The sequence below is a fragment of the Ranitomeya variabilis genome, chromosome 8 (genome assembly GCF_051348905.1).
Source record: "Ranitomeya variabilis isolate aRanVar5 chromosome 8, aRanVar5.hap1, whole genome shotgun sequence".
In the NCBI taxonomy this organism is placed as follows: Eukaryota; Metazoa; Chordata; class Amphibia; order Anura; family Dendrobatidae; genus Ranitomeya; species Ranitomeya variabilis.
Window position 1 is genome coordinate 71,354,597 of NC_135239.1, and position 20,876 is coordinate 71,375,472.

Genomic DNA, 20,876 nt, shown 5'->3' on the forward strand with positions numbered 1-20,876 from the left:
GCAGTTCTTTGCTAATACGATACTTGTAAATCGTGAGATAAGACCCTATCTGCGCTTTTCTTTTTCCTGCAAGTTTTTGTTTCCTACTAGGAGTGTTGGGACTGGAGTGAATAGGAAGGGGGAATAATGGGTGAGACGGAGGAATATGGTGATCAATTCTAATGAGATGTAGATGTGGTACCGTATATTGTTTTTAAGAGGAAAGTGGTTGTGCTTATGTGAACAGGAAGGGAGCAAGAGGAGTAGCGGTATTAAAGAGGGATCTTTTATAATAGTGATTGTAATGGAATATTTAATAAATTAATTTCATATTATTTTGACATTAATTTTAATAGATTTTATCATGTGAAATGATGAGTAAAAATAATGAATTATCCGGCTTTCCTTTAAGAATAAGGAAGGAAGGGGAAATAAATTGGGGGTGGGTAGTATTTAAAAATATTTATTTCAAAAATATTGGGAGTATTGAGCCTATAATTCAGCCCTATAGAGCACACTCCAAAAAATACTCCCAACCAGATACCAAAAACTGAATAGAAAAGAGATCTACTATAATTTTCGTTTGTTTTTCATTTTTTAAATATATATTTTTAAAGAATCCCTTTTTTAGAATGGGATCAAACCTATTTTTGTTCTTTTTTTTTGTAATATTTTACATAGTGATAACGGTATCATATGACTTTCAGATACACGTTAACATTCCAATGAAGTGAACGTGGAAAGTTTTCTTATCACTTCATTTGAAAAACTCAAGCTGCATAAAATATTTTCCGTAGATTCATTCTCCTCAGGAAACCAAAGAGGATTCACGCTTCACAGTCTGCTGCCATACAAATCTAAAGAGGTACAGGCAAAAAAACGGAGCAAGAACATCCACAGCAACATGTTTTTAAAATTAAAAAAGTATAAAGTTTATTCAATAATTACAAAATAGTAACATCAATATTACAACTGTAATGAGTGCTAAATGCACTCTGCAGACACAGAGAGGCAACAATAGAGGGGAAATGATGATAGCCACACACAGGGGGGGGAAAAGCACATGCAGTTGTGCCCTTTCACCCCCATGAAGCACTGGGACGCTCAGCTCACAATAACAATCACCTATAGGGTCCTTCCGGTATCCCCTTATGAATATAACACAGAATTATGGAGCACAAGTGTGCGCCATACTCAATAAAGCTTACCCATTGTAGTTGCTTCAACCGGGTTCCCCCTCCTGGTGTGGCACCCCTGGACGCGCGTTTCGCGTATTCGCTTTATCAACAGGGTAACTCTGTAGCCATTCTCGTGTGTTTTAATACTAAAACAACCGGAAGTAAAAGCCGGCAAACCGGCGCATGCGCAGTGACACCCGGAGCGCGTCTCCGCCTAGACCGTCACAGCAGGGCGGGCGTAAGGGGGAAAAACCTCCCATAGACGTCATATGACGCGCGCCCTGCTTCTGGAGACGGGCCGAGCAGAGAACACGCCTCCCGAGCGGCAACGGACATGCGCACGCCAGGCAACCATTTTTATGAAGACCAGAGTATCGGCCACATCTACAAAGATCAAGGGGCGGCACGTTCACACCCACCATGTTAAAAGACCATAATGGTGAGTAAACAGTAACACTAAGATCAAAGACCCTTATATGCAAAGAGAATAGTCTGTGCAACAGGCATAGTTAGTGAAATTACATTGTGGGCCAATATAGGCCCCATATCAGTGTATAAAGTGACACGTGCATACAATAATACAGCAATACAAAAATATAAAGATGCAAAACACCTATGTGCAAATAATATTATTAAAATAATAAAATCTTCATTATGTGTTATAATTAGAGTTCCACTTCCTTCATTCCTCCTTCCTCAGAGTGTGATGTGATGTAATTACATGGAGGTGAGAGATATTAAGCAGTCCAGATGCCGACTGTAGTCATGGATATATAGAAATTAACTAAAATAAGAACAAACACAAGAAAATGTTAATACCAAACAGAAAATTAAAAACAAAACGGTGAATTGACTCGAACATGGAGAGACCCAAAATTGGTCACATATATCCAAATATTCATTTTCAATTTTTGATTATAAACTTTAAATTTTAAATTTTAAATTTTACATTTTAAAAGTCCTCCACCACACAGGCGCAACGAGGTCAGAGGTGGTGCCCCATTTAGGAGCCGAAAAATATATATCTCAGAGAAAGGGGGCGAAGCTTAATTTCTCATTCAGCCCCTTTGGGGCCATAGTATCAAGGGTGACAATCCATCTACACTCGCGTTGTGCAAGTGTTTTGGCGGTATTGCCACCCCTGATCTCTCCATGGATCCTCTCTATGCCCCTTATTTCCAAACCTCGGGGGTCACAGCCATGACATTTATGAAAGTGTCTGGGTAGGGTTTTCAGGCCTGCCACATCCACTGCCTTTTTCGCGGCTATGATATCACGTACATGTTCGCGTGCCCGAATCCTTAATTCCCTAGATGTGAGACCCACATAGATTAGGGAGCAGGGACAGGTTGCATAATAGATAACACCAGCAGTACTACACGAGATAAATTCTCTTATTTTGAATTCCCTGCTCCCATCTGAGGTCCTGAAGGTACCACATCTAAGGATATTCGGACACGCGACACATGATCCGCATGGATAACAGCCCTGTCTTGGGCTGCCCACATCCAAGAAACTTCTATTCCTGTTTTTTACTACATAGTGGCTCCTCACCAAGTTGTCTTTGAGGTTCCTACCTCTCCGTTGTGTCATGAGTGGAAATTTAGTTAAGTGTGAGGCCAATATTGCGTCGGTCTGTAACACAGACCAATGCCTGTTTAATATTTCTCGGATGCGGTTCCACTGGCAGTTGGATGTCGATATAAATCTGACCCCAGACCCATCATCAGATTTTGGCTTCTTTCCCTGTGCTAGTAAGTCCTCCCTCCTTGTGGATTTAGCCCTTCCATACCCTGCCCTGATGCTACGGCGGCTATACCCCCTGGCTTGGAAACGCTCCGATAGAATGGTGGACTGCCTTTCAAAGCGGGCCTCTGTAAAGCATACCCGTCTGTTCCTCAAAAATTGCCCAACTGGGATGGCCTGCTCCCTAATCTATGTGGGTCTCACATCTAGGGAATTAAGGATTCGGGCACGCGAACATGTACGTGATATCATAGCCGCGAAAAAGGCAGTGGATGTGGCAGGCCTGAAAACCCTACCCAGACACTTTCATAAATGTCATGGCTGTGACCCCCGAGGTTTGGAAATAAGGGGCATAGAGAGGATCCATGGAGGGATCAGGGGTGGCAATACCGCCAAAACACTTGCACAACGCGAGTGTAGATGGATTGTCACCCTTGATACTATGGCCCCAAAGGGGCTGAATGAGAAATTAAGCTTCGCCCCCTTTCTCTGAGATATATATTTTTCGGCTCCTAAATGGGGCACCACCTCTGACCTCGTTGCGCCTGTGTGGTGGAGGACTTTTAAAATTTAAAATTTAAAATTTAAAGTTTATAATCAAAAATTGAAAATGAATATTTGGATATATGTGACCAATTTTGGGTCTCTCCATGTTCGAGTCAATTCACCGTTTTGTTTTTAATTTTCTGTTTGGTATTAACATTTTCTTGTGTTTGTTCTTATTTTAGTTAATTTCTATATATCCATGACTACAGTCGGCATCTGGGCTGCTTAATATCTCTCACCTCCATGTAATTACATCACATCACACTCTGAGGAAGGAGGAATGAAGGAAGTGGAACTCTAATTATAACACATAATGAAGATTTTATTATTTTAATAATATTATTTGCACATAGGTGTTTTGCATCTTTATATTTTTGTATTGCTGTATTATTGTATGCACGTGTCACTTTATACACTGATATGGGGCCTATATTGGCCCACAATGTAATTTCACTAACTATGCCTGTTGCACAGACTATTCTCTTTGCACATAAGGGTCTTTGATCTTAGTGTTACTGTTTACTCACCATTATGGTCTTTTAACATGGTGGGTGTGAACGTGCCGCCCCTTGATCTTTGTAGATGTGGCCGATACTCTGGTCTTCATAAAAATGGTTGCCTGGCGTGCGCATGTCCGTTGCCGCTCGGGAGGCGTGTTCTCTGCTCGGCCCGTCTCCAGAAGCAGGGCGCGCGTCATATGACGTCTATGGGAGGTTTTTCCCCCTTACGCCCGCCCTGCTGTGACGGTCTAGGCGGAGACGCGCTCCGGGTGTCACTGCGCATGCGCCGGTTTGCCGGCTTTTACTTCCGGTTGTTTTAGTATTAAAACACACGAGAATGGCTACAGAGTTACCCTGTTGATAAAGCGAATACGCGAAACGCGCGTCCAGGGGTGCCACACCAGGAGGGGGAACCCGGTTGAAGCAACTACAATGGGTAAGCTTTATTGAGTATGGCGCACACTTGTGCTCCATAATTCTGTGTTATATTCATAAGGGGATACCGGAAGGACCCTATAGGTGATTGTTATTGTGAGCTGAGCGTCCCAGTGCTTCATGGGGGTGAAAGGGCACAACTGCATGTGCTTTTCCCCCCCCTGTGTGTGGCTATCATCATTTCCCCTCTATTGTTGCCTCTCTGTGTCTGCAGAGTGCATTTAGCACTCATTACAGTTGTAATATTGATGTTACTATTTTGTAATTATTGAATAAACTTTATACTTTTTTAATTTTAAAAACATGTTGCTGTGGATGTTCTTGCTCCGTTTTTTTGCCTGTATCTTTGTTGGGAGCTATCCTGTGTGGTCTACGCCCGTGGGGCGGGTAGAGGGAGCTGAGCTTGTGTGCTCCCCAATACTACTTCTAGTGGTGCTTCAGTATTCTTTAATTAAAATCTAAAGAGGTAGTAGATTTACTAAACTTCATATGTTATTGAACAGATCTCTTAGACCTGATGATGCAAGTGCATGTATCAAGAAAATTCATGTCAGTATGGCTAAAAGAAAACTTTTTTGGAAAGTTTTGCTCTCTGGTATTAAAATGAACATTTTATGAGCTCATCTCTTGACTTATTCAGGATTATTCAGCCATTCTGAGATGGGTTTTTAAAAGTAAGTACACCATCCTCATCAGGTCTTAGAGATATATTTACCAGTGTGTGCAGTTTGTATTGTGAAATCTGGTGACGAATCCCCTTCAGGCAAGTCACACCAGTTTTTAATGGAAAAACGTTTTACTAATTTTAGGACAAGCTTGTTTTACTAAAACGTTAGTGGCTTTATTTTAGGTTTTTACACCTATCTTGCCAACTTTTCAAAAAGCAGATGGTAGAAGACCTCACTGTTCCACATCTTAAATGAAAATTGATGCAGAAAATAGGGCTGTATTTAATACGGCAATCTTGTGATGATCAATGGGGCATAGCTGACCCATCCACTGAAGCCGTGAAGCATTCAGCCTAGCCCAGATGGACCTGGAAACAAAACTAGAGGGCTGCTCTACTTTGTAAACTGCACATTTTTGTAAAAATATCATTGAAAATTCATTTAAGTCTATATAAATTGATAAAACTATGATCTCACCTTTGGACTTCTGAGAATATGCAGAACTTTCTTTTTTGGACTTTATGGCAGTAAAGGATCAACATACGGAACGCAAGGCACAGATGAAACAAACCACACTTAGCTGAATGTACACCTGGCATAGGTTTGGGAGAAACAGCTCAGCAGTAGCATGGCAATCACCTGGGATAATGAACACTTGGAGACAGCCAATGCGTCCTAGTCTCAGACTGGATAGTCGAGTTGTCAATCAACACACTGACAGCTCAGCACACCCTTGTACCTGACTGGATGATTGAGCTGTCAATTAAAGCACCACCAGCTTCAGCACTCCCTTGTACCAGATTGGATGACTGAGCTGTCAATAACTGTACGCCGGGGTCACACTTGTGAGTGCAATGTGAGAAACTCGCACGAGTCTCTGGCATCAATACCCAGCACTGCCGCCAGCACTCGGGACCGGAGTGTGCGACTGCATCTATTTGTATGCAACTGAACACTCCGGTCCCGAGTGCCGGTGGCAGTGCCAGGTAAATCATAGACCTGCGCCTGCGCTCCTCACTCTGTCCTATTGAACAGCTAGGGAGTTGGTGACGTACAAGTGAAGCTGGCACCTGCCCATTGCATTACATGACTTTGCTCTGTCGGTCTCCGATTCCACTGCTTCACTCTCCCCACCTTCTGATAAATCACATACATCTGAAGGAAGTGAGTGAGCAGCAGCAGAGTGGAGACAGTGCTGATTGGCTGCAGGGATTGCATGAGATAAAATGCCACACGATCCCCGGGAAAGCCAGTGACGATACTTCTGGAACGGCGCTGCCACCGGTGGTGAGTATAGCTAATATTATTTTACAAGGGGTAAACAGGGATTGATAATGGATTGTCCAAGTAATGGACAATCCCTCTAATAAATGTATATAGATTATTTAGCATTTTTACATATTTTCTTCTTTCTAAGCAGGTCAGATAACTATGTTTCAGGGTATACATTTTTCAGGTTAGCAGGATGAACGGTGTTCGGTGTCCGTCACACAGACACAGTTACAATGGCTAAGAGGCAGCACATTAGGCAGAAGCAGTCACCTGTCACCGTGCTGTGAGTACAAAGTGTTCTGTTCTTTGCTTGAGAAATTCATAGGAATAAAGTGCGGGGGCAGGCCAATAAAAATCAAGACAATCAATGTTTTTTTCAACACATATCAAACTGGCAGCTTAGCCTGCCCAGGGCATGCACAATACATCCAGAAAGGTAGATTGCACTGCTTTTTTAGAAACTTATTCTGTTCTAAGGGCTAATTAAGGCGTAGAAAAATTGCCGTCCATCATTATTCTCTGTTAGATCTTACAAACTTGACAAGTAAGAAAGAAAAAGAAGCATGTTGTGTTATTGACAAGGCAAAAAAGTAATAATTCCATTGAGTGGATACAATGTGTATGTATGTTATACAGTATATTAAAGGGAACCTGTCACCGGAATTTGGCGGGACCAGTTTGCGGCCATATGGGTGGGGTTTTCGGGTGTTTGATTCACCCTTTCCTTACCCGCTGGCCGCAATATTTGATTGAAGTTCATGCTGTGTCCTCCGTAGTACACGCCTGCGCAAGGCAATCTTGCCTTGCACACGCGCAGTATGCTTTGCCCAACTGTGGGCAAAGCCGAAAAGCATTAGTGCGCATGCGCCGGCGCACTATGTCCCGGAACACAGCGAAATACTTCCGAGACATAGTGCGCCGGCAGTTTTTTTATGCGTTTTTTCCCCACTCATTGGAGTAGGTGTAAAACATTGAAAGAATGGGACATGATTTCAGATATCACATTCACATTGCTGATACTGGAAAATGCTGCATTTTATGCAGTAAAAATATAAGGAAAACAAAGCACAAATGCAAAGATTGCATCAAAAACGTGTGTATTCTATGCAACATTTTTCCCGTCAATGGGCATGTTTTTTGGTGCAGAAATGTCTGCAACAAATACTTAACCTGTGCAAACAAGTTCAGGAATTGCAGCAGAATATTCTGTTGCCAATCCTGATTTGTTGGCAGGAAAACACTTTATAAAATACACTTGTTATTGACATGCATTTTTGTTGCATATTTTCCTCACTCATTAGTATGGGTGAAAAAAGGTGCAAGAATTGACATGCTGCAGATTTGAGTCTGCTGGGAAAAAATAAGTGAGTTGTGCATTCACTTTGCTGGGACAGCAAAACGCTGCATATTTTCTGTGCCAAAATTGCACATACTGTAAGGTGGTTGTCCTTGTTACAATCAGCCAAACGAGTACAGATTAAAAAAAAACTAGAAAAGGAATTGACCGCAGCATGTCTATTTCTCTTGAGGAGATGCGAGTCGGGCGATCAAAAGAACGAATCTGCACCAAAATGGTATAATTAAAAACGTCAGCTCGGCATGCAAAAAACAAGCCCTCAGCCAACCCCAGATCATGAAAAATGGAGATGCTACGGCTATCGGAAAATTGCGCTTTTTTTTTTTTTTTTTTAGCAAAGCTTGGAATTTTTTCTCACCACTTAGATAAAAAAAGAACCTAGACATGTTTGGTGTCAATGAACACGTAATGACCTGGAGAATCATAATGGCAGGTCAGTTTTAGTATTTAGTGAACCTAGCAAAAGATTGCACTTTTTTTTGCAATTTCACCGCACTTGGAATTTTTTTCCCATTTTCTAGCACACGACATGGTAAAACCAATGGTGTCGTTCAAAAGTACAACTTGTGCCGCAAAAAACAAGCCCTCACATGGCCATATTGGCAGAAAAATAAAAAAGTTATGGTTCTGGAAAGGAGGGGAGCGAAAAACGAAAACACAAAACCGAAAAAAGTTCCGGGGGGTTAAGGGTTAAAGACGTAAATGCAACTCAATGCATGGAATGTTCAACCTCCTCCTGCAAAAATACAGGTCTGGCTATTTGGTCAGGCTGAGGGAAGGGGTTGAAAAATAAAAATATTTTTTTTCTTTTAAGCGGATGCCCTAGGCGTCGGAATTTCTGTGCCTTGTGGTAAATACAGCCCTGATCACACCTACGGGATAAAATGGTATATGATTTTATAAAAAAAAAGTTCTGATTTGTACTCTCAAACTTAAATTTCCTAACAGAATGAGATTTTCCACTCTTGATAGGGATATATTTAAGAATGATTATTTTGGCATTATTTCAGATTGATTACTACCCTATGGGAACTGTGTCCATTCTGTTTGGTAGGGAAACAATATGTATCCACCTCTTTCCATTGTCTAACAAACATTTCCACAAATAGGTTCAAATGGTCAGGAACGCAGTCTTAGTGAAAATCTCATTTGCTAAAATAAGGGTACCAGTACTTAAAAAAAAATCTGTTTCTTTTTCTAGAACATTAGAACAAAGCACGTAAGACTTATGGAAATACCCTAAATTACCTGAAAATATCTATTCATTACATAGTTAATATATGAACAATTATTTATTGCCAGCACTAGAAATAAGCAGATCTTTTCAAAATTTGGCTTTGCGGAATTGTCCCTAAAAATTTGAATTCAGCCAAATAACTGCACATGAATCTCCTTACTGGAAATCTTGTAATTACTGGTACTCAGAGAGTACAAGTGGGGGAGAAGTGAGAACACAAGTGACCATAACATCTAACACTATATAGGTGAGAGAATCAAATTTCAAAATGTTCAAATTAACGTGAAATTGCTAATTTCAGGAAATTCGACTAGAACTTGATCCTCCACGGCTCAATCAGCTCATCTCAATTTTGCACTGTAAACCTTCAAACTATAAAAATATCAGCGTCAGATTATTTTAGTATCAAAATCTCACTAATCTATGTATAAATGTAACCTTCGTGTGAATTCAGTAAAGCTGATATATCAGCAACCTGAATTAGGACACCTCCATAAATAAGTAGCGAAAGAGTAACCTGGGGCAAGAAATCAAAAATCAAATAATTTACTCACAAAGTATTGAGAAATACATTAAAATGTACTCACTATCCATTTTTTTTGTATTATGAATGTTGGAGCAGGTATTGGTATAACATCAATCTTATTTAATACAACTCGCAAGGTTCTGAGTTTTCTTTATAAAAGATACATAGAAAGAGAATGTAATCTATCCTAGAATTCCTCTCAGTTATCTCCACATGATTTTTTTCTTTGTTTTAAATTACTTTCTCATGCTAAGGCTACTTTCACACTAGCGTTAACTGCAATACGTCGCAAATGCGTCGTTTTGCCGAAAATACGCATCCAGCAAAAGTTCTTGTTGGATACGTTTTTTCGTCATAGACTAACATTAGCGACGCATTAGCGACGCATTTGCGATGCATTGCCAAACGTCGCGTCCGTTTTGCGACGCTTGGGCGTGTGTTAGCGGACCGTCGGGAGAAAAAAACCTTACATGTAACATTTTTTGCTCCCGACGGTCCGCTTTTTCCGACCGCGCATGCGCGGCCGGAACTCCGCCCCCACCTCCCCGCACCTCACAATGGGGCAGCGGATGCGTTGGAAAAATACATCCGCTGCCCCCGTTGTGCGGCGGAGACCACGCTAGCGTCGGGAACGTCGGCCCGACGCACAGCGACGGGTCTTTCCCGACGCTAGTGTGAAAGTAGCCTTATCTACTAAAAAAGCAAGCATTCCTTTATTCTAAAAAAACAATTATTATAATCAATGAGTTCACTTACAGATTAACATCTTTGCAGTTAGAGGTGTGCAAGGGTTCTCCAACAAAGTGCATCAATGTCTAATATTTTTTCAGGTTTCCTCCGTGTTTGATCAATGTGTCAGTTTTTACCATCAAAGATTCATCATTTTTAATGCTTCTTTATGAATCAAGAGTGTCTGAAAAGTGGCGTGCGTCACACCATAAATCTTACACCAGTCCCTGTAAGTGTGCGTGTTTATATAGCAGAGCTGTGTGTATGTAAAAAAGCTGTGGGTGTGTATGTAGCAGAACTATGTGTATATAATGCAGAGTTGCATGTACTTTGCATGCAGTGTTATTGGAGCGCCCCCACTGCCGCAGGGCCGAGGGGTGCCCGGTACCGGGCCTCTGAGTCTCTTACTTTGGGGTTGTCACGGTGGCTAGGCCCGGTCCGTGGCCCTGCCTGTCAGGGGGACGTCCGGTGAAAGGTGGTGGTGAATGGTGGTGTAGTTGTGAAGTGCCGGTCGCAGTAAATAACGAGGACACCAGGTTGCAGTCTCTTTACCTCTTTACTGAAGATCTCTGGGTCCTCAGTCCAGAGTCCGGATAACCAGGCTGCGCAAGTCCGGCCGGTCCAATGGCACCTCCAGAGTTCTCTTTGCAGGTGGAAATCTGTGCCTTCCTGCTAGCGCTATGTGTTGTGGTCCTCCCCTGCTGTGCTTACGGAAAGTCCCCACAACTGTTGTGTCTGTTTCTGATGTTCCCTCACAACTCGATTAGATGATGTTCTGCTAATCCTCCGTCCCTCCCGATGTTATGGTTGGGACGCACCCGTATGACGGGTAGGCTCGGAGCTCTTCCGGGACCCTAGAGTCGCCCCTCTCCACAAGTTGCCCCCTATGTCTTCTTAGGTGATTGGTGTGAGACAGCCTGCCTATGACTGACTGTCCTGCCGTTGGTTTGAAGTATTGCTTGGAGCTAGGTGTATAAATACTTCCTCGGCGTTCCGGCCACCGGTGATGCGCCTCAATAGGATGTTGCCTCGATCTTACAGCACGACTCCTACTGGTATTCTCCTTGTTGCTTTGATCTCGTTTCTCACCCAGCACAATCTATTTAGCTTCTAATCCTTTCTTAGGGCACCGCCGCTATACTGTGCAGGCACGGTCCCGTGACGTTCTTCCTTGGAGCCAGGCCTCTGTCAGGGTCCCAAACCTGACAGAGACCCTACCGAATCTTCCCCCACAACACCCTCTGCCACAAGGTGTTGCCTGGTTCCAACCCAGTCAGCTTTCTGATCTAACTTCCTGCCTGATCCCCAGTTTTACCAGTATGTGAGGAGTGGCCTAATGAATAGTACCCTTAGCTCCCCCTGGAGTCCTGACTGTGAAATATATTGGTGTATGTGATACCTGGTCAGATGAACTCCTTCAGTGCCATCAGACGTACCATAGCTCCCCTTAGTGGCGGAGCCACAGTACTGCAACGACCAGGACTCTGGGGCGCTGCACTCCCCCCCGGTTAAATACAGTACTCCGGGACTGGGAAGAAAACAACAATACAGGTTAGCAAAAAGACATACAATTTTGTGGAGTGCAATAACAATAAGCATACGTAAACAGAGCTTCCCTTTATGGGAGGTGAGGACACTTGAACGTTACAAAACATGGTAAATATCATAGCAACATGCTATAAATAACTTTCTTTTACCCAACCGGGTATTCTACTTAGTGCAAATGCTTTGAACAATAATTTAACCTTGCCTTTAAGGAGGTACACTCTAAATCCACTAAAGACCTTCTTATAATCACATTATAAGGCAATTAACTTCACTCTCCTTCTTTATGTCTGCAGGACCGCCTGTCCTAACGGCTCCAGACCTACTGCCTCTCCTTTCTATGCAGGACCGCCCTGTTCAGCCCGGGCCTACTGCCCTTCCACCACTATACACAGTATAGAACATATCATTTTTCCTTCTGTTTAGAACCAATGGGCCATCTCTATATGGCTCTTAGGAGGACCCACCAACTAACCCCGTCCGGGTTTACCTTCTGTCCCCAACATTATCAAACATTTTTCACAATCAACTAGTTGGTTACATTTAACGTTTACATATCAACATTATTACTTTCTTTACTTTCTTCCAAAACATCATCACTTTACTGTTTTAAGGCAGTACTTCTCATAAGTGCACAATTGAACATCCCCTTTAAGAGGGGACCAAGTCTTTATGAGGTAGCACAGCTTCTTCAGCTACCAGTCCGTACACAGTAAGAGCTCCGGTGCGGTATCTTCACAAAGAGTCCTTTTTGTACGTAAAACCAGTAAGGAGCACCCTTAAGAAGGTGCAACTATTTACAAGCAGTTTGTATCATGCACTGTTCATGATTCCAGCAGTTCTTTTCAACAGGAAACAAAACAAAAAGCAGAAGAAGGGATCCCGGGTAAACAAAGGGATCCCTTTAAGAGTTAACCCTAGTCGGGTTTAAAGTAGCAAAAAGCAGGGAAACAAACAGTTAACTATGTACAGTTTCAGGTTTCCGAGGTTTAGTTGGACGGCTTCCAGGGCTGCACCTGGCACTTAACCCCTCTTGGCCTGGGAAAAGTGAGGTCCAGGGTTACACCCAGTGCTGGACAAACGCCGTTAATCTGTCTTTCATGTACGGTTAAATCATGGGCAGCGATGGAGGTCTGCGCAGCTTGGGTATGGGCATCTGCTGCAGCAGAGGTAGCAGCTGCTGCAAGATCAGTCACTGGAACAGAGTCAGCAGCTGTGGCACTAGCAGTCACTGGAGTGGTGTCGGTCGTCAGGGCAGGGTCGTCCTTCATACCTGCTTCAGATGCGGTCCCTCCGGTGCCGGTCTGCTCCGCCTCCGCTGGGGTCTGGAACGCTGGTTGCGGGGCCTTGCCTTCTGGCTTCGGAGCGCTGGAACTTCTTTCTTGCTCCGGACCAGACGAGGCTACCGACAGACGTCTGGCGAGGCTCCCGATGATGGTCTTCTTCCACCCGGCCTCAGTGCTCAGCTGCGTCTGCGGGGGTTGGCGGATCAGCCCGTCCGCTCCGGTCTGCAGGAGGTCAGCGTCAGCTGTGGAGGTCTGGCTGCGGTGCCTCTCCGGGTAGCTGGGGGAGTCCTCGGCTCCGACCCCACGCTCCAGCTCCGGGCGGCTGGCCATGGCGTCCTCCATGTCGCAGACTTCTTCTTCCTGGTCCTTTTCCCGCTCTCTCCTTCATGGGCAGTGTCGTTTTCTCGGTCTCCGCCCTCCATTGAGGATTAGGAGGCGGACCTCTGCTGCTGACGGACACGTCCTCACGGTGCAGAAATATTTAGACTGGGCGGCCATTGTCCTTCGCGCTCTTTAGCTTGTCTACGCCCACTCCACGCCCCTCTTCTTCTCCTGCGCTTCTCCTCAGCGCTGCAATGGCGGCGGTTTTGGTGGTAATCCTTGTAGTAATGGCAGCACACAGTTCCTTTCATAAAGCACAGTCCAAGCACGATAAATCACAGTTCCAAGGCACACATGACCTGATTCTTCAGGCTTAAGTAGATCGTGTTCGTGACGCCAAAATTGGAGCGCCCCCACTGCCGCAGGGCCGAGGGGTGCCCGGTACCGGGCCTCTGAGTCTCTTACTTTGGGGTTGTCACGGTGGCTAGGCCCGGTCCGTGGCCCTGCCTGTCAGGGGGACGTCCGGTGAGGTGAAAGGTGGTGGTGAATGGTGGTGTAGTTGTGAAGTGCCGGTCGCAGTAAATAACGAGGACACCAGGTTGCAGTCTCTTTACCTCTTTACTGAAGATCTCTGGGTCCTCAGTCCAGAGTCCGGATAACCAGGCTGCGCAAGTCCGGCCGGTCCAATGGCACCTCCAGAGTTCTCTTTGCAGGTGGAAATCTGTGCCTTCCTGCTAGCGCTATGTGTTGTGGTCCTCCCCTGCTGTGCTTACGGAAAGTCCCCACAACTGTTGTGTCTGTTTCTGATGTTCCCTCACAACTCGATTAGATGATGTTCTGCTAATCCTCCGTCCCTCCCGATGTTATGGTTGGGACGCACCCGTATGACGGGTAGGCTCGGAGCTCTTCCGGGACCCTAGAGTCGCCCCTCTCCACAAGTTGCCCCCTATGTCTTCTTAGGTGATTGGTGTGAGACAGCCCGCCTATGACTGACTGTCCTGCCGTTGGTTTGAAGTATTGCTTGGAGCTAGGTGTATAAATACTTCCTCGGCGTTCCGGCCACCGGTGATGCGCCTCAATAGGATGTTGCCTCGATCTTACAGCACGACTCCTACTGGTATTCTCCTTGTTGCTTTGATCTCGTTTCTCACCCAGCACAATCTATCTCGCTTCTAATCCTTTCTTAGGGCACCGCCGCTATACTGTGCAGGCACGGTCCCGTGACGTTCTTCCTTGGAGCCAGGCCTCTGTCAGGGTCCCAAACCTGACAGAGACCCTACCAAATCTTCCCCCACAACACCCTCTGCCACAAGGTGTTGCCTGGTTCCAACCCAGTCAGCTTTCTGATCTAACTTCCTTCCTGACCCCCAGTTTTACCAGTATGTGAGGAGTGGCCTAATGAATAGTACCCTTAGCTCCCCCTGGAGGCCTGACTGTGAAATATATTGGTGTATGTGATACCTGGTCAGATGAACTCCTTCAGTGCCATCAGACGTACCATAGCTCCCCTTAGCGGCGGAGCCACAGTACTGCAACGACCAGGACTCTGGGGCGCTACATTATTATGTATATGTGTCATACAGAGAGTATTCATAATGTGTGTGCTGTACAACTGTATGGGTATACACAGTCTAGGATAAAAATAAAATGAGCAAATACCCTGCAGTAAGTAAATAGTTAACACTATTTTGATGAAAAAAAAACGTAAAAGCCATCTCACCACGACAAGATATACCCCAATCAGGATGATCCCTATCTCTTGTAGTTCAACTCTCTATGTGTCAGCAGGCCTCAAAATAGGCTAGAACAGGACACAGCCTGACTGTTTTAACACCTGCCTGTAGAAAGCTATATAAACTAATTGCACAGCCTAAAAACTGGGACCCATGTGTAACGCCCCAGGAAGCCGGATGTTACAGTGGTATTGCCTTCCTCATGAGGAGGGTGATGCCATGCCTGGAAGCAAGGAAGGATCCCTTTAACATGTAACATGTACACACAAGACTGTTCTGACTCCAGGCCAGAAGGGGGAGCTCGAGACCCAGTTTCAGGGTAATTTCCCTATATATTCTGGCTGGAGGAGGAGTTAAGTAGTCAGTTTGAGAGAAGAGCTGGAGCCATGCAGACACAAAGTTCTGCAGCTCCTGACAGAGCAGATTGTAAGAGACTGTGAGGGGAGAAGAGAAAAAGGAGAGGAAAGATACTGGTAGTGGATCTGCAAGAGGGTTCACTCCAGAATCACCGCTAAAAACCGGAGGCCGGAATTCCGAGGTTGTGGGGGTAACTGTATGCCCCGCAGCAGAAACCGGCGGGCAGGAGATTTCAAGTCGTCTGTCCACCACTACACCCAAAGGCACAGCAGCAGATAGAGCCCGGAGTCACCACTAGAAGGGACACCTGTAAAAAGGCTCGAGTTGCCTGCAATGCGGGTAATGTCCGACTAAAAGGACAGAGAGAGAAAGAGAGAACCTTGTGTGAAACCTTAGGCAGCAAGGGACTTATACCACAGCACAGTAAGGAAGGCTTCCAACCCCACCTGGCTAGGGGGATTCCGAATCGCTTCCAGGCTGGCTGGACCTCACCATCACCTGTTACCGGTACCCTGGACTATGGCTGCAAACAACCAGTAAAAGATAAAGAGACTGCAACCTTGTGTCCTCCAATTCTTTCCGGCACTACACCGTCTGTCATCTTTACCCACTACACTGGGAGCCCTGTGGGAAGCCATACCATCTCTGCTGCAATAACATCATCCCCAGTGGATCCCTTTAAGCAGTGTCGGTAGTCTCTTACCGAATACCACAGGTGGCATCACGAACATTCTTTATCTTCCATAAACTATTCCCTTTAAAGACCTTCCCTTTAACTTGAATGCCCAGGGCCACGGACCGGGTCGCTACCACCGTGACTACCCCTTTAATGACCACCAGACCCAGCCCGAGTATCCCAGGGTCCTAGCGGGCGCTCCACATGCCCCTATATGAACAAAGTACAAAAACAAAAGCAAAACCAAAGAAATGAGCTGGAACACACATTAGTGTAAGAGCAATGTGTAGGTGCACATTCACATAATGGCCATTAACAAAGAAAATCTAGAATAAAAATGATGAGCAGATAACCCACAGTAAGTAAATAGTAATAGTACGTGTAAATAATATGGGGTTATTAGGTGATACTATTTTGATAAAAAAAATCGTAAAGAACATCCCACCTTATAGCACATGGAGAGGTTTTTAAACATGAATTTTATTCTAGTTTGGCACCCCATATGAGCCAATCCTATTGTCTAATCCATCTCCTATAATAGAGTTTTACCCTGTTGTGCGTTTCTCCCTCCATAGTAATTATCTCTCTATGCTTATAATGTGGCTCTATTTCTGATGCTTTATTTTTGGTTTTGATGAAAATGTTTGGTTAATAGGTCTAATCAGAGTACTGATTGGGTTAAGTCTACACCAGCTTTCCGTCCTCATGGTTACTAACCCATATTTATAACCCACCCTGTCTTTACTTACTTTTATGCCACAATTAAGGATGCTTGTTTATATTTGATACACGTTGGTACTTCTACTATTTTTCACTTCGATATGGAGCTTTAATTGTATCGCTATAAAGCAGTATTTTTAACCCCTTGGAGATGGATCAATCTGTTTTGATTAACATTACCTAGTCAACAACTTGAACTCTTTGCGGAGTCTCTCGAACCGTTTCTAACCATAGGCTAGGACTACAGAGGTTAACACTGGAACCTTGCAGCGCTGGGATCCTGGGTTCAAATCCCACTGCACTGACGGTTTGTACTCTTACACTGGAAATAAAGAATTCATCGTGATCGTGATGCTGGACTCTCAATTCTTTTCAAAATCTCCAAGTCGTTTGCGCAGATTATTTCTCGGTACTCCAGTTTCATCCTACACTCCAAAAATATATTGGTAGAGATGTTAGATTGTGAGCCCCATTAGGGACAGTGATGAGAATGTCTGTAAAGCGCTGTGGAATTAATGGAGCTATATAAAGGAGTAAAATAAATATGTTTGTGATGTGTACAGAATGTACAATACTAGAACACTGACACAATTATAAACACCCCACATTGTACTATTAGATAAAAACAAAATTATCTATTCTTTCTACTTTACAAACTGGAAAGATTCCACCAAAATATCAGAACAAAGATGTGTTATTTCACAACGGCACCTCCTATTTCTCTTCCAATTTTCTTAGTGGATGTATCATTTTAGAACATCACGTTATGTTTTTCACAATCCGAAGATAAGATAAGCGGCACTCACCGTCCGCAGTAAATAGGTAAATTCTTTATTGTACTTCTTTAAAATATCTTGTCCGTGAAGACAGCAGGGGGGGAGAGTAGCGAGTGCGGTGAAACAGACACGCATTGGTGACACAGACACGCACCCTATTTCACCGCACTCGCTACTCTCTCCTCCCTGCTGTCTTCATGGACAAGATGTTTTAAAGAAGTACAATAAAGAATTTACCTATTTACTGTGGACGGTGAGTGCCGCTTATCTTATCTTTGGAATTGCATCTGAGCTCCACCACATCACCTGGTTTCCACCCATGTCACACCATACTTGCAAGTCCTCCACCCCAATCTCATGATAGTGCTATGTCTATTCAAATCTTTTGAGGTGTACTGCATATGGGCAACCCACTCCCAAAGGAAGGAGTCAGTCTGACATGTGATTTTTTTGTAGGACGTGTTTTTTTTTAAATAGATTGAATAAAGAATTTATAACTTTTTATCTACATATGTGCTGTGAATTTTAGGAATGCAAACACTCCTAAAGGAAAACGTCCATCATTAAACTTTTTCGCAACCCATCAGACCAGAAGACCACAACGAGACTCATGGATCAGTGGCCTCCCCTCACCGAGCTTAGGGAGAGCCAGTCACGTTGCCAGTATCCACCTGAGCTGCCACACCAGTGATACTAGGGGTTCAGACTAGAGCGGCTCTCCTTCTGCAGGAGGAGAGGTTTACAGGGGAAAGCGGCACTTGATGGATACACACTCCCCTCCTACACCAATGAGGAGGGACTCCATAAGGGAACTGCATCCTGAAAAACTCTTTGAGACAAGGACACACAGTGAAAAAAGATACTACACTTGACCAAAAGGCCAAGAAGCGAGGCTCTGGTCTAATGTCTGAATTCAATTTGCTGTATAGAGTAAGATTTAATTCAGGGATCTGGGATCTGAATGGGTATGGTGTGCGGTTTGCATTAATTAAGGGGTCTGTTCTAGACTCTGACCTGACAAACTGACTTTATTTGCTGTATAGGCTGAGGAATGTGGCAGAAGTCCTTGGTCAAAAAATATGTCGGCAATCAACAGAAGAAAGTGTCAAAGTCATCTCGGATTAAAATATCACTATTAGTCACTGAATGTATAAAGGACTAGTCACCACTACTAACATACCAGATAAGAAATGAAGGACAGCATCCAGTCCAGGTGAAAGTGTTCACAAAACGATTCCTTTATTTGCCAAAATAATTTGGCAAATAAAGGAATCGTTTTGTGAACACTTTCACCTGGACTGGATGCTGTCCTTCATTTCTTATCTGGTATGTACATCTTCCATGGGGGTCCAGTGGAACTAGGACGTGCATCCGTTTATCCGTGTGCTGTTGGCCAGCTACCCTTTATACCACTACTAACATGTCTGGATAGAGCAATTGCCAGAGAAGGAACAATCTAATATGTATTAAAATGGTGTGACAAACAAGTTTGCAATAGCTAGCCTTACAGATTAGTCTCTTAAGTCTAGCTATTGCAAACTTTTTTGTCATGCCATTTTAATACCGTACATATTAGATTGCTCACCTCCTTCTCTGGCAATTGTTCTATCCAGACATTTACTATTTACAACTTTTATGAGCAGTGCGATGGAGTATGAGTGTTTAATATTTGTTTTAACAACTTTTTACGGGTTTTCACACAGGATCCGTGCTTCTGTCTGCAGCTTTATCACTTTCGCGCCACCTCCTTTCCCTCCACCATTAAGGCGCTGGTGGATTTGTTTTGGTTCTTATGACTACTAACATGTTTGTTTAATTTTGTAGTATTTTTACTCATTGTATATCCTGTCTTGTGACATTTTCAGTTATTCCGTGGGATATGTAAAAAAAAAGACCTGACCTACTAGAAGACTTTTCAAGACACAACTGATTTGAACTATACAGTAGTAATTATACACAAAGGGATCCCTGTATCTACTGTAAATAGATGTCAGTCAGTGCACAGGACTATTGAGACTCCGACTTTCCGTGCTGTCTCCATGTTATGACCATGCAAATAGCATGGCCCACACACGCACGGCATGACATGACTAGAGGGAGGGGTATAGGAATCTCTGACTCCAATGAGCATGTGCTGCATACGGCTCTATCATTGGTAACAAATGAACATGTGACCCTAAGGGTTGGATATAAAAACATGTCATATGACCTGGTATAGCTACAGCTCCCTGAGGAAGCAAGTAATGTGGAACGTGCGTTGGGGTAGTGAGACAGTGTTGTGTTGGACTTTGTTTTAGGTAATTACCTGCTCTGATGTACTTTTCATTAGATGTATCGGTGCAACGCTGCATCAGATGTCCATTTGTGGGTACTATTGCAAACAGTATAACTCTATATGTATATACACAGGCCTGCACCTGTTATGAGGTTGTATATGTTACTAGGAGCAATCGTCATGTGATTTTCTGCATGACTGATACATTTATTGTACTGAGAAATAGCATTGTCCAGCCCGTCATCACTGATTCACCAGTGATAAGTCTGAGAACCTCAATATTTGTGGTTCAATCAATGAAATAAAATTTTGTCAAGTTTTGTTGAATTATGGCTCCCTCTTCTTTTTATGGATTTGTGCTACAGCTGCAGTGCAAAGCAGTGCATTTATTTGCATGAAATTATGTGACCTGCACCTTTCATTCAGACAGTGGTGCTGAAATCTCTGTGCAGTCCCAGCCCAATTGACAAATAGATAATTCTAATGCTCAGATGCGTCATCTCAATGGCAATAGAATGGTACAGCTCGGTGTGGATGACATATGGGGGAGTCATCCTCATCTCCCAGAAACCAAGAGGCAAGATCCTCAGGTTCAGGGCTTGATCACTTGAGAGATGATTGTCTCTTCCTAGACAATCTGGTTGATTATAGTAATGGCACTCTGATCAGACTTTGAGCCGAGTGTCAGTTTACTGTGATCCAATTCTTTTGCATGACAGAATCGTATCATGGGTGTGGAGAAGATGGAAAACTTAATTTCTCCGTCTTCTCCATTGTTTGTGTCCATGTAAATCGGACTGCACTCGGATGACATCTGAGTCGCCCACCAGGGCCTGGGGTACTCTGTACCGGGTTCGGTCGCAATTAAAGGGGTGGTCACGGTGGCAGCGACCCGGTCCGTGCCCTGGGCACTCAAGTAAAGGGGAAAGGTCTTTAAAGGGTATTTGGAATAAAGTTTATTCCTGATGCCACCTGTGGTTCTCAGTCAGAGGGGACCAACGCTGCTTAAAGGGG